We start from the raw sequence: 12,958 nt of genomic DNA, 5'->3' as shown, positions 1-12,958 counted from the left end.
ATGTAGCTGAATATTACGGCCCTTGAGATTGTGGTTCGACGTCATCTGCTTTTCATCTTGTGTTAGACAAGAGCTTCAAGAGTTAGCTATTTCTCCGCAAAGACACAATGCCGCCTAGAAGTGCAGCGGTTTTCGGTAAGTCCGCTTGATACACTGGACGACGTGTAATTACCTACAAAGGAGACTGCTGGATGCCGTGTCACGAGCACAAAGCCGACCTCGCCGGCCAGCTCCGCCAAAAGCTAGTCTGTGGCGGCGGTCTCCGGCAGCCTAGCGGCCGCTTGTGTGCGTACGGTACAATGACCGCCACGTGCTGTCCACTGGCTTCACCAAAGGTATTGAAGTTCCGAGTGAATCTTGTACAAAGTCCGAGCAGCAGGAATTTTGCGTCCAGTATGACGTAATGCTCTCGGAACAGTGCATCGTCCCCACGACAGTGAGCAAATAAAGAAATTTCTTTGCTATGGAGCGCAACGTCTCATGCCTAACAGGTCAACTTGTTTTGAACGAGTCTAAGGCGTTGTGAACTGCTTTCTAGAACAGTGCCAAGGAGTGCGGAAGAGTATCCACGATCAGCAGTTGACGTCTGGCGCATCCTAACGTACTCCACAGCTGTACTCTACGTCTACGCAGATTATCAGTGGTGTCACACTCTGGTCTGAAGATGGTCTACTACAACTGAAACCGCTCACCAGTAATGTAATAAAGCATAATTTACGATCACCACTGATAATTGTCATTAAGATTTAAATTCCCTGGTAGGTCGCGTATGTAGTCTTATGAGTCTGATCCGAGACGACGTATTTACCTGTTTGTAACGATATGCTAAGAAAGTTTAAGAGGCTACGCCTTTGGTCCAGAGTTTGTCAGATGACCCCGAAGTGCAGCAAAAGCAATGTAATGAGGGTGAACACTCGAAACATTCCGACATCTTTTTACTGCGCTCTCGTCAATAATCAATAACTATCAAGTACGTAGTAGTGTGTATTCACAGCTATTTAGGGTGGAACGACCACATCCATCCAACCGTGTGGACTGCAGATTTACTGGAAGATTTACTGGACGTAGGGATGCTTCTCATACGAACTGCGTGCCTTGCCACGAATCTGCTGAATCAGTTAACACATTGACTTCCGTCATTCCTTCATCGATGGACAGGGCGTACAGTAGGGGCAAGACAGGTCATTACTATTTTACATCCTCATTAATCCCAGCCCTAAGTCCTTAATTGTTACTGTTTCCAACTCTTGGGTCTCACACATACTGCGTATTATCCGACTTTCTCTATAGTTTATACATGTTTTCCTGAGATTACCTGGCAACTTGCACCATATTATATTGTCGAACACTTCTTTTGGTTCCATAAATTCTATGTATGTGGCTTGTGTTTTCTGAACTTTTAGATCCATTATCATGCCTGACGTCAGATTTGCCTTTCTGGTATCTTTACCATTTCAGAAACCAAACTTATCGTCATCTAACTAATCATCAGTTTATTTTCTATACTTTCCTATAATGTACTGCTGAGCAACATAGATGCTTGAACTATTAAGCTGACTGTATCATAGTTTTCGAAATAATCTGGCTTTTCTATCTTCGGAATTGTGTAGAAGAATGTATTCTTTCAAGTGTCCTGTGGTATGTAATCAGTTTCTTAGATTATCTGGCTTTTCTATCTTCGGAATTGTGTAGAAGAATGTATTCTTTCAAGTGTCCTGTGGTATGTAATCAGTTTCTTAGATTATACACACCATTCTGAACAGTCGTTTGGTTGCCCTAAGACTAGTAACTATAGAAACTACTAAAGAATATCATCTACGCTTTACACCATATTTTATCAATTTTAATACTAGATTCCGAGTGTCTTCCACATCGACTACCATTTCTTCTTATTTCACGTCATCAGATAGTTCCTCACTCTCCTAGTGGTTTTAAGAGTTCTCGTTTAACCTCTCCACTTTTTCGTCTGTGACTAACAGCGGAATTCCTCTTGTAATCTTAAAGTTGACGCTAACGCTTTTCCTTTTAATTCAACCCAATGTTGTTTCAACTTTCTTAAATGTTGGATGATTTCTTCCGACGATCATTTATCGGTTCTTTCACATTATTGCTGTAGCTACTTCATCTTCGCTTTCCTGCACTTTCTATTTATTTCATTTCTAAGATAATAATGTTTCTGTATTTCTATCTATTTCCTATCTTTTTTTCCTCCTTCTTTGGTCGAGTGATGGAACTGTTTCTTATTTTACCTACGGGTTCTTCGCAGCTACATTCCTTGTACCTGTTGTTTGTCGTGTGAGTACCGTTTCAGAGATGTACATTCCTGTTGAATTTGAATTACTTACTTGGTTTTCACTCTCGCTTTATCTTCGTTCCACCAACTAAGATTTACCTCTACATAATTCAAAGTTTTGCACCGAAAATAACATACGCGTCACGGTTGGGTGAAACTGAGACACCTCCCACATCCTGTTATTGAAGCACGTCAGTGCGGGCCGACATGAAGAAGTTCCATCAGGGGCCACTTGCTAAAATGGCAGATACTATCAGAAGGCACCCAGCAGTTACAATATAGCCCGGCACAGCACAGAGACCACAGTTGTGATATCGTCAACACAGCAGTAACACAGAGCAGCTGTGGCGAATGTGACCTAATGGATTGAAATCCGATTTGAGGTCTTGTTATGGCTTATACGAGTCAAAATGATGCTTTAACAGCCCTATAAATACTCCATGTTTATACTCAGAGAGATGGCAGTCTACCAGTCGCCAGCCCTTTGGGTGAATTATGATGGATCTCGAGTCTACGAGTACATGGATGAAACAGTCTTCACTTCCGGACTCTGTCGCTGCTAGCTGTAGCCCTGCTGCTTGCGCTCAGTCAAATGCTGTGCACTTAGCTTCTTCCAACTGGTGGACCACCTGTTGGCCTACCACAACTGCTGCCGGCCTGCTATCCTAGAGATCTACTGTTCGAGCCTGTGGCCGTGAAGCCATTCAGCCGACATCACCATTGCAGGCCAATTCTTTCCTACCTGACTCTGATAGTTGCAGCTTTGAGCGATCTCATCCACGCTGGGGCCACGTGTGACTCTGCGCGCCTCTGTGCACCGCTTTCTGTGATGCCAGACACCGTGTAGTCTGTAGTGTCAGCCGCCAACCGCAGCTGCGGTCAGCTTCCTTATACAATCGCTGACGTCGTCAACCGCCATGGAGGCACTGGAGGTCGTCAGGCTACCTCTTGCCAGCTGTCTCTCCTCGCAGGCCGCTCTCAGGGTGCTAATATCTTCGAGTATCAAGATCATTGCTGTAGTTGATGAATAAGAAATGAATATTTTATACGTCATGTTTCCATGATAATACGTCAGACAGCTACCAGCCGTCGACACGCTGCTTCATTGCTTACCCACCCATAGCCCTGATTCCGCTAACCCAGATCCATCGCTCACCATGGACGCCCGTCACCACGGTCTCCATAAAAGTAGTTACTCTAATTCAGGAACAGAAGGCTATGAGTTTAAAATATTTGAATTTATTATTCCCCAAAAACGTGAATATTTAACCTATTATCTCAATGTTTTCGTAATATTTTACAGTGGTTACTGAAAACAATTTTTACTCGCACAACAGTAAAGAGGTATCCAAAGGAATTCAACTTAACCCAAATAAATTTTCAGTGCTTGAACTGACATAAGTAATTAAAATATTTGTGTATCAGTACATATGACACGCAATGTATTGAAAACATTCCAAAACAGAGCTTGACATACAACGAGAAACCGATGCATTACAGCAAGAACAAGCGAGGAAAATCTTGATGGAGACACCAGCGTTCAAGTTGAAATCAATAACAGCCCAAAGACATTTTTAAAATTAGCTAATTTACGGTACCAAAGGTGATTTCAAATCTCCAGTTATAGACACGTTGAAAGTTTTCTTTCTCGTCTTGCTTCGACCATATGTTAATCTCTTTTCGATTATTGAACAGATATTTTACGCTAATACGTGATATTAACTAAATGTGCATTATTGTATTCATTTTTGTTATGAGCATGCCAAACAACGGGAACTTCTGCTGTACTTATACAGATGAGACTCACTGGGATTGTGGTATACATTCTAACAGTATATCTAATCGATGTTTCTTATTCTCAATTTGTTTTGACGATGATGGCGACAGTAATTACGGTCGTGCCGGAATTTTCGGACCGCAAGGACCCTAGCGGGCTCCAGGACTTATGGAGATACTCTGAAACTCTGGCTGAGTGATCCGATTCCCGGTGTGTAGTTTCCACGACACAACCACGCTTGAAATTTGTCGATGTAAGGCTGTTCACAAATGCATATTGCAGTTGAGAAAGCTGAATATTTCTTATTTCCTTTTTGAAATCAAAGACTGGAGAGCATCGAAGAAGGCAATGTTTAGCTCATAATTACTCTTTGAAAGCAGTTCTGAGCCTGCTGCTAGCCTTACAGAGAATAGTGTGACCCACATGTATACCAAAGACTTAATTGAAAACATCAATTTAGACCAGAGTCAATCCTTGAGTCTCCAGCAGGGTAAACACTGTCTTAGAACGTGACGTGAAACGTGTTTACCAGGCCGGAACTCGATTGCGAAATCTTGCTTTTGCTAGCATCGAACCATATGCGTACTTTTCATGACCCTTTTAAGTTCCTGAGCTTTACCACGGTCACCCTCCTAGATTCCAAACTTCACAAATGTCCTGTCGACCGTGACAGAATGGCACTCCTGTGAGAAATAGTGAACACTACATTGCAGACCAGGATATGTGTCCTGGCAATAAATTCTGGGTTGTGGATGAGGTACGTCTCTGTGACAGTTGGAAAGTAACAGAGAAATGCTAGCAGATCTGTGACAGTGAGGTCTGATAGTGAGAAGCGAGGTCAGTACTACATCAGAGAGATTACTTCATGAAAGAAAATTTAGGCGTGTCATGTGACAGCCGCCATGTCAGCTTTTAGCATGCTATCAAACAATTCTTTTACAGCAGGAATATCTTTATTGTTAGTGTGTACTATGGTGTTTGTCTTTATTTCAAAAATTAAGGCACAGAGTTACTCTGAAGTCGTAAGTAGAAAGACTGTAAGCAGCTAAGAATGCCCGTCTCTAACACGGTCCTCCACCCAAGATCCTCAACACTTGCTAGCCAAAGACGTCCTTGAGGAGTCCCTCCAGTTCAGTATAGAGCTCACCGATGGTGAATCGTATATGGATATCACTGTCGGTAAGAGAATTCCCCGCGAAAGGTGAAGTCCTGGCATTTTAAATCTGTGTAGAGGTTTCATGACTCAATAAATTTAACAGAAACATGTCGCACGTAGCAAAAATGTATTTAAAGTGGCAAGAACAGTACGGTATTGTTCCAAAATTGTAGTGTCACGCCACAGTCGGCAAAGCGCAGTGATAATACAGACATTAGCGACGTCTTGCTTAAATCAGCAGCGACGAATAGGAAAGGCTAAAGAAAACATGCCCTCTCTCTGACAACAGCAGCGCCCTCACAGGGATGTCAATATAGAAATGAGCATGGAAGCACTCTGCTCAGCTCGTGACCTCGCCGAAGCAGCCCGAAACATCGGGTAGTGCTAAAGAATTATTCAAGTGCCAGATGGAGACGTATTCTTGTAAATGTAGAACATTGTATTCCAAGAGAAGAGTTGGTTAATTAATACATCAAGTGAAGATTTAATCGTCAATGAAAGTTGTACACTGGCGATCACTCCTGTGTCAAAGGATTTTATCGAGTTAAGTAAATTTTGTATCATACATATAATACAGTGATATAATATTTCACCTGTTTTAGTTCCGATGCATCTCCCAGGGCAATCAAAGATCTCGTAGTTATGGCCAGATGATTGTACTTTCAGAAACTTCACCATGTAAATGGCACGTTTGTGTTAGCACGTAATTTTACAAGACTGCTTAAGTAACAGAGCATACGCGAAGTTTCTCACGTTTTCACGTTGGGAGTAGGAAAGTGACACCGAGGAAATAGATGTAGCCTTCTAATCTCAAGCCTTCAGGTTGAAAACGTTATCCAGCAATGCAAATTTAAATATCTTGCGGTGTCTTCTTAATTTCAAACCAACTGCGTTTTACACAATAATTCTAATGAAAACTGCATATACATTCTTATTGGCGCAATTATATTCAGCGAAGTTTATGTGTGATGAACGGCAGCTTGCTTTAATTTGGAAAAAATGTACGTTCAAACAGAAGAGCGGGGTAACAATCCTGTAACATTACAATAAAATATTAGTGGTGTGCAATTTCACACAGCGATATCTATTAAATATTTGGACGTAACGTTTCAAAGCGATGTCATCGACTTCAGTTTATTTGGAGAATTTTACGAATGTGTTGCTCATCTATGAAGGAGACCGCGACAGAGAACTCCTACGACACATTCTTGAGTAATTCTATTGTTTGGGATCATAAGCAGGCCCAATTAGCGGAAAATATCGATGTAATTCAGTGCACTGCTAGATTTGTAGCAGTAGGTTCGATCAATATGCGAGACGTATGCAAGTGGTCCATGGACACAAATGAGAATTCCTGGAAGAAGGAAGACGCTCTTATCGCGAAACATTGTTAAATAAATCTAGACATCTTGCATTTGCAGCTGACTGCGGAACGATTCTACTGCGCCAATATAATTATCGTGTACGAACTACGAAGACAGGATAAGTGAAATCAAGGTTCGTACGAAAGAATATGGAAGTTCATCTTTCCCTCACTCCATTCTCGAGTGGAACTGGAACTGAGTTGATTGATAGTGGTACAAGATATATTTTTATATAAAATGCATTTTAACTATAGGTTGTTTATTTCCCATTAGTCATCTACCGGTATGGGTTATCATTCTGGATATGGGGCACAACATTATAGGTAAAAGCAAAGTTCCTTTGAAGCTGAACAGTATCGAAATTGTCCCATGAAATTGTACAAAAGAACTGAGAAAATTTCTCTTAGAATTCTGACAGTCATCTCTCATGTCAAATAGTTAATTGACATGACTTGTGTCTGTCTGTATTTAAGATGGTTAAAATGCGTTTAGTAAGATACTTTACGGCTGTTCAATGTAAACATTTGGAAACATTACGTGCAACAAAATCTCTGGCTTCAATGCATTGCGGCTTATGAAGAATAAATGTAAATTCAAACAATACAAGTCAAATGAAAAATTATACCATCAATAATAATAGGAAACTAAAAATAGTGAAAGGCTGAGCTGAAAACGAATAATTAAATCATTTGATTTTAATTGTACAAACTATAGTTGTGCAGAACATTTTTGTATTGACAGCCGGCCGCGGTGGTCTAGCGGTTCTAGGCGCTCAGTCCGGCACCGCGGGACTGCTACGGTCGCAGGTTCGAATCCTGCCTCGGGCATGGATGTGTGTGATGTCCTTAGGTTAGTTAGGTTTAAGTAGTTCTAAGCTCTAGGGGACTGATGACCACAGATGTTAAGTCCCATAGTGCTCAGAGCCATTTTTGATTTTTTTGTATTGACATGTTTAATAGGTCTACTATACATCTAAATCTATACAACGTAAGCCATCTTACGATGTATGGGAAAGGTAACTTCGTGTACCAAAATCAATCCCGTATTCTGCTGATCCAGTCATGAATGCTTCGGGAGAAGAATGATTGCTAGTAAGCTCCCGAATACTCTCGAATCTCTCTGAGTTTACTTGCCCGGTCATTTCGCGTTATATAGGTAGCAGGATTAATATATTAGTTGATTCAGCTCTCGTGATGGAAAAAGTCTCTCTTTCAGCGTCTGCCACGAGAAATTAATAATCACTGCCGTGACGTTTTCGTGCTTATTAAATGTACCTGTAACGGTATGCCTTGCTCTTCTTTGCAGCTTTCCTATTTCCTTCATGAATCCAATCTGGTGTGGATCCCTGACTAACGAGCAATATTCAGTTATAAAAAATGGTTCAAATGGCTCTGAGCATTATGGGACTAAACTTCTGAGGTCATCAGTGCCATAGAACTTAGAACTACTTAAACCTAACTAACCTAAGTACATCACTAACATCCATACCGGAGGCAGGATTCGAACCTGCGACCGTAGCGGTCACGCGATTCCAGACTGTAGCGCCTAGAACCGCTCGGCTGCCTCGAATCAACAGGTCGAACCAATGTTTCGTATGCAAATTCCTTCGTGGACTGAGTACGTTTCCTGAGAATTCTTCCAGTGAAACTACTCTAGCATCTGCCCTACCTGCGATTGGTTTGGTGAGGTCCTTAAATATCTCTATATGTATAAACCGAGATAGTTTATGGAAGAAATACTTCTAGTAATTGTTCTGCAATCGTATAATCATAAAATAGTGGGCCTTTCTTTCTTTTTGCGGGCAATACGTTGCATTTGTTTATGAGGAGGGTCACTTGTTACTCCCTGAAATAAATGTTGATATTCTGCAGGCGTTCCGTATTTCGATATAATTTTCGTCGCAGCGACCTCTGTGTGTCGAACAGCATCATCCGCGAAAAGCCTCGCAGAACATCTGAAATTACCCATTAGATAAATTATTGCGAACTAAAACATCGACCGACTTTATAAATTCAATACAGTTTATCCACAAATTATGTAACAGGAAGACTGCTTAATTTCTTTTCCCTGTATCAACTCTTAGGTATAACTCGACGTTTCAGCGTATGCCCTCACCTACCGATGCGGGAACCGGCCTTCTATGGAAGTAGGCGCCGCCGGAAGGCCAGGCCTCCGGTGTTTTCTGGCGGTGCGGGGCATTCTGCAGGCGGCTGGGCAGCTGGTAGGGTAGGCGGTGCCTCTGGGATTACGAGCCGGCTTAACGGCCGGAAATCATCTTTGAAGTCGTAGAATGCAAATTACGCGTGTAATCCCGGCTCCGGCCGCCCGAGTGCCGCCGGGAATCTGCGCTTTTTCCACCTCTCGCACCTGCAGCGAAATTCCGTGGCAACTCCCAGCCGCAGCGGTACTCAGGCCGTAACAGCCTTCTTCTCCGGAAACACGACACGCGAAAATCCTCTGCGTAATGTACTACAAACGTGCTCCGCATACGACACTCTGGTGCTGCTCCCACCAAAATGTGATTACCTACTGAGTTAATAACTACATGTTTACGAGAGGTTTTAAGCGAGTGTTGTTAGCTTACTGCATTTTAAATAATACGAAACTGCCATTCTGAAGCCACGGGGCAGCAAAATATTTACCGAGGAAATGCGATACTTCTTCGTTCATTTCGGCATTACTTTCAATGATCCTTGGTCTCAAAATTTACTAGTTACATTAGATTAAAAAGGCACATTGTTTTCTACTTGCACCGTTAGTAGACACGGGGCTGCAAGAAACACACAATTTCTCATCTTTTCCGGTTGTTTTTGTCATGGTAGCAGGCTCGAATGTTAGTCTGACGCTGCTTCAAACGCTAGTCCAAAGTTCATTCTATGCACCGTTCTTCACCTCTGCATAATAACCGCAACTTTCATCCATTTCATAATGCTTACAACATTAAAACCATACTGTAAATTAAAAATTTTTGACTCCAGGTTTCCCTACTTTCGCGTGGCCTTCGCAAATGTTTATCAACAAAAGAGGGGGAGGGGGGGCACGAAACTCTCAAACTGACATTCTTTGATCTAAATGAGTGTGTCAGTAGCGAGGTACTGCGAGACACAAGATCTCAGTTTTATAGGTGACACAAAGAACATATTTGATCCTACAGAACTAACGGTTATCGTAATAATATGCTCTAAGCACTATGGGACTTAACATCAGAGGTCATCAGCCCCTACACATAGAACTACGTAAACCTAACTAATGTAAGGACATCATACACATCCATGCCCGTGGCAGGATTCGAACCTGCGACCATAGCAGCCGCATGGTTCCGGGCTGAAGCGCCTAGAACCTCTCGGCCACAGCGGCCAGCTCGTAATAATTCCCTAACGAATAAAAACTCCAGATCTCAGGTACATGCAGGTGAACCTTCTTGCTCCACCCACCCCGTCTACCCGCCCCCCCCCCCCCAAATGCAAAAATTTTGTTTCCGACTGTGGAGCTAGTAGCCATATAAAGTTGATAAAATTGTACTATTGCTCGTATATGAGTATCGGCTTTGCATCAATTTTGGCTGTGAAAACACCATCGCTGTTATGTACACAGTAGCTTAAACAAATTTAATTTAATGTCTGACGCTACCTGAATTGTTATTTTCTTTAATTTGTTATTTATGATCCTGTACTTACCTCACCGAGTGTCCAGTTCTTCCTGCCACTACATTTCCTCTACCTATTTCTATATTTAATGCATCTAATATTTTTTATGAGTCAGTAACCTAATTACCAGCTGATCTGCACGACCTCTGTACTTGGGCCAAATATAAAGTATCACCCATGTTTGGAAGCTGACCCTTCGTGTCACTATTATCTGAATTGTGAATGTGCCGTCTGTACAACCCTCAATAGCTGTGTCACTTACTGCGCGGCCCCTCCTGCTCGAGGTTTCATTCCTCCCTCGGTCATCGTTGCATGTGTGTGTCTGTGTGTGTGTGTGTGTGTGTGTGTGTGCGTGTGTGTGTGTTGTTCTTATCGTAAGTCTGTAGAATGAGAGCAGACCATTCTACCAACGACAGCTGCCGGTCATCCGCCACGTACTGACTACTCACAGGGTTGTAGAACAATGTAGCAGCCCAAGACAAAAGCCACTGTAGACCGACGCCCACCGATCGGCCTGTCTACACTGCCAAAAGCTGATTTAAGAATTTGTTCACATGTAAATGACAAGTCAGTTATCCAGTGAACCCTTCTGTGCCATGTCTGTAAGGTACAAGTGCCATGAGTACCTGCATTATATTTTTATAAACTGTTTCGTTATTACAGCCTGTGTTCTCCTCCCAATCCTTCCAATGTTTTACAAACATGTACTGAAAGGTTGACATTTAGTGGAGCATGGAACGCTCGGATTCAAAAGTAGTTACCATGCGCTTTAACACATAATACACAATAAAGGATGGCCAATTCCTGTTGTACAGAATGCGGTTGGCTATATATGTATCCACTACGACACCCTCTCTTGCAATCCCCCATTCCCCATCCAACTGAAACTGACGTCGGCATAGGTATGAGACCAGGCATTGCCGATTTGATATGCTGGTACATTAATAACCAGGGTAACTACTCGAATGTTGAATGCAAGCACTGAAACGCGTTGTGTTGCACAGGTACCGGATGTCAGTTTCTATGATGAAATTCCATGCCTTTTACTGTTAGTCGGTCAATACGGGAATGGTTTAATCCTGGCTGTCGACTACACTGTAGCGCTCACCTGATGATGTCTCATATGTGTTCAATTCGAGACAGATGTAGTGATCAAGCAGGCCAAGGCAACATGTCTACACTCTGTACGGCATGTTGGGCTACAACAGTGGTGTGTGGGTGAACGTTATCCTCTTTCTAAACATCCCTTGGAATAATGTGGGCCGGCCGCTGTGGCCGAGCTGGTCTAGGCGCTTCAGTCCGGAACCGCGCGACTGCTACGGTCAAGGTTTGAATCCTGCCTCGGACATGGATGTCCTTAGGTTAGTTAGGTTTAAGTAGTTCTAAGTTCAAGGGGACTGATGACCTCAGATGTTAAGTCCCATAGTGCTCAGAACCATTTGAACAATTTTTTGAATAATGTTGATGATTGTAAACACAACAGGTGGAGTCACCAGACTTCTGTAGAAATTTATAGTCAGTGTGCATGGGATAGCTGCGAGAGTATTCCTGCTGTTATACAAAATCGCACCCCAGACCAGAATTTCATGTATAGGTCTAGTGCGTCTAGCACACAAACGACATGTTGGTTGGAGGCCCACGACGGGCTTGAAAATGTGTGTGTGTGTGAATTCCTAAGGAACCAATCTACTGAGGTCACCGGTCCCTAGACTTACACACTGCTTAAAGTAACTTATGCTAAGAACAACACACACACACAACCATGACCGAGGGAGGAATGGAAGCCTCCATTCAGCCCTCCAATGATCTCTCACTTGGCATTATGGAAGTCGAAAATGACAATAGTTATGGTGAGTGGTATGCATGCTACAGTGTTTATGGCTTGCAGCTATCCCTGAAGTAATCGATTTGTAACAGTTATTTGGGTCACTATGGTGCCAACTGCTTACCAGATTGTTGCTGCAGATGCAGAACAATGTGCCAGAGCCCCACAGCGAGCATGGTGTTGATACCTCTCGATAGAGCCACGTGACCCTCTAGACCCAGTCTTCTTCTGACCGTACATTACTTGCCGCCAGAAAATATGTACAGTGGCTGCATTCCTGCCAAGTTCTTATGCAGTAAGCAGAAGGAACATCCAGCTTCTCGTAAACCTATTACACATTTTCCTTCGAACTCAGTGAGATTTTAATTGTAGCATCTGCGTCGCCTTAATATCTTTCTTGACTAACAGGAACTCCCCTTCTCTAGTCTCAAACGTAACTAATGCTCATGACCGTTACAGCGCATATTTAAAACGAACCCGAAATTCATTAACTTATTCGGCTAGCATAAAATTTGAATAGATGTCATCTTCTAGATGTGGAAACATGCGTGCCAACTTTCGATTATGTCGCACAATTCCTTCTTGGCGTCGCGAAATTTTTCCAGTCAGTATCTTCTGTTTTACCACTAATACCCTGTATCTTCACCCAGTGCCCACATTAAGAACAGGATGCTCTTTCTGACATCGTATGATCAGAACAAGCTCCATTCCATATAAGCTACTTTCTCAAATTTTTTCCTGTCTCTTTCGGAAATTATACCTTACAAGTAAAATTCAAATGTCTAATTTCAATATTTCGTTAATTTCAGACTGATGCTTCAAATTTACTTTTGAATATGCACAGCGGTATACAAGTTATGTTGATACACACTGTTGAAAACATCAATCAGATTAAG

The sequence above is a fragment of the Schistocerca cancellata genome, chromosome 8 (genome assembly GCF_023864275.1).
Source record: "Schistocerca cancellata isolate TAMUIC-IGC-003103 chromosome 8, iqSchCanc2.1, whole genome shotgun sequence".
Lineage (NCBI taxonomy): Eukaryota > Metazoa > Arthropoda > Insecta > Orthoptera > Acrididae > Schistocerca > Schistocerca cancellata.
The sequence above is the reverse complement of the archived record's forward strand: the minus strand, read 5'-3'. Positions refer to the sequence as shown.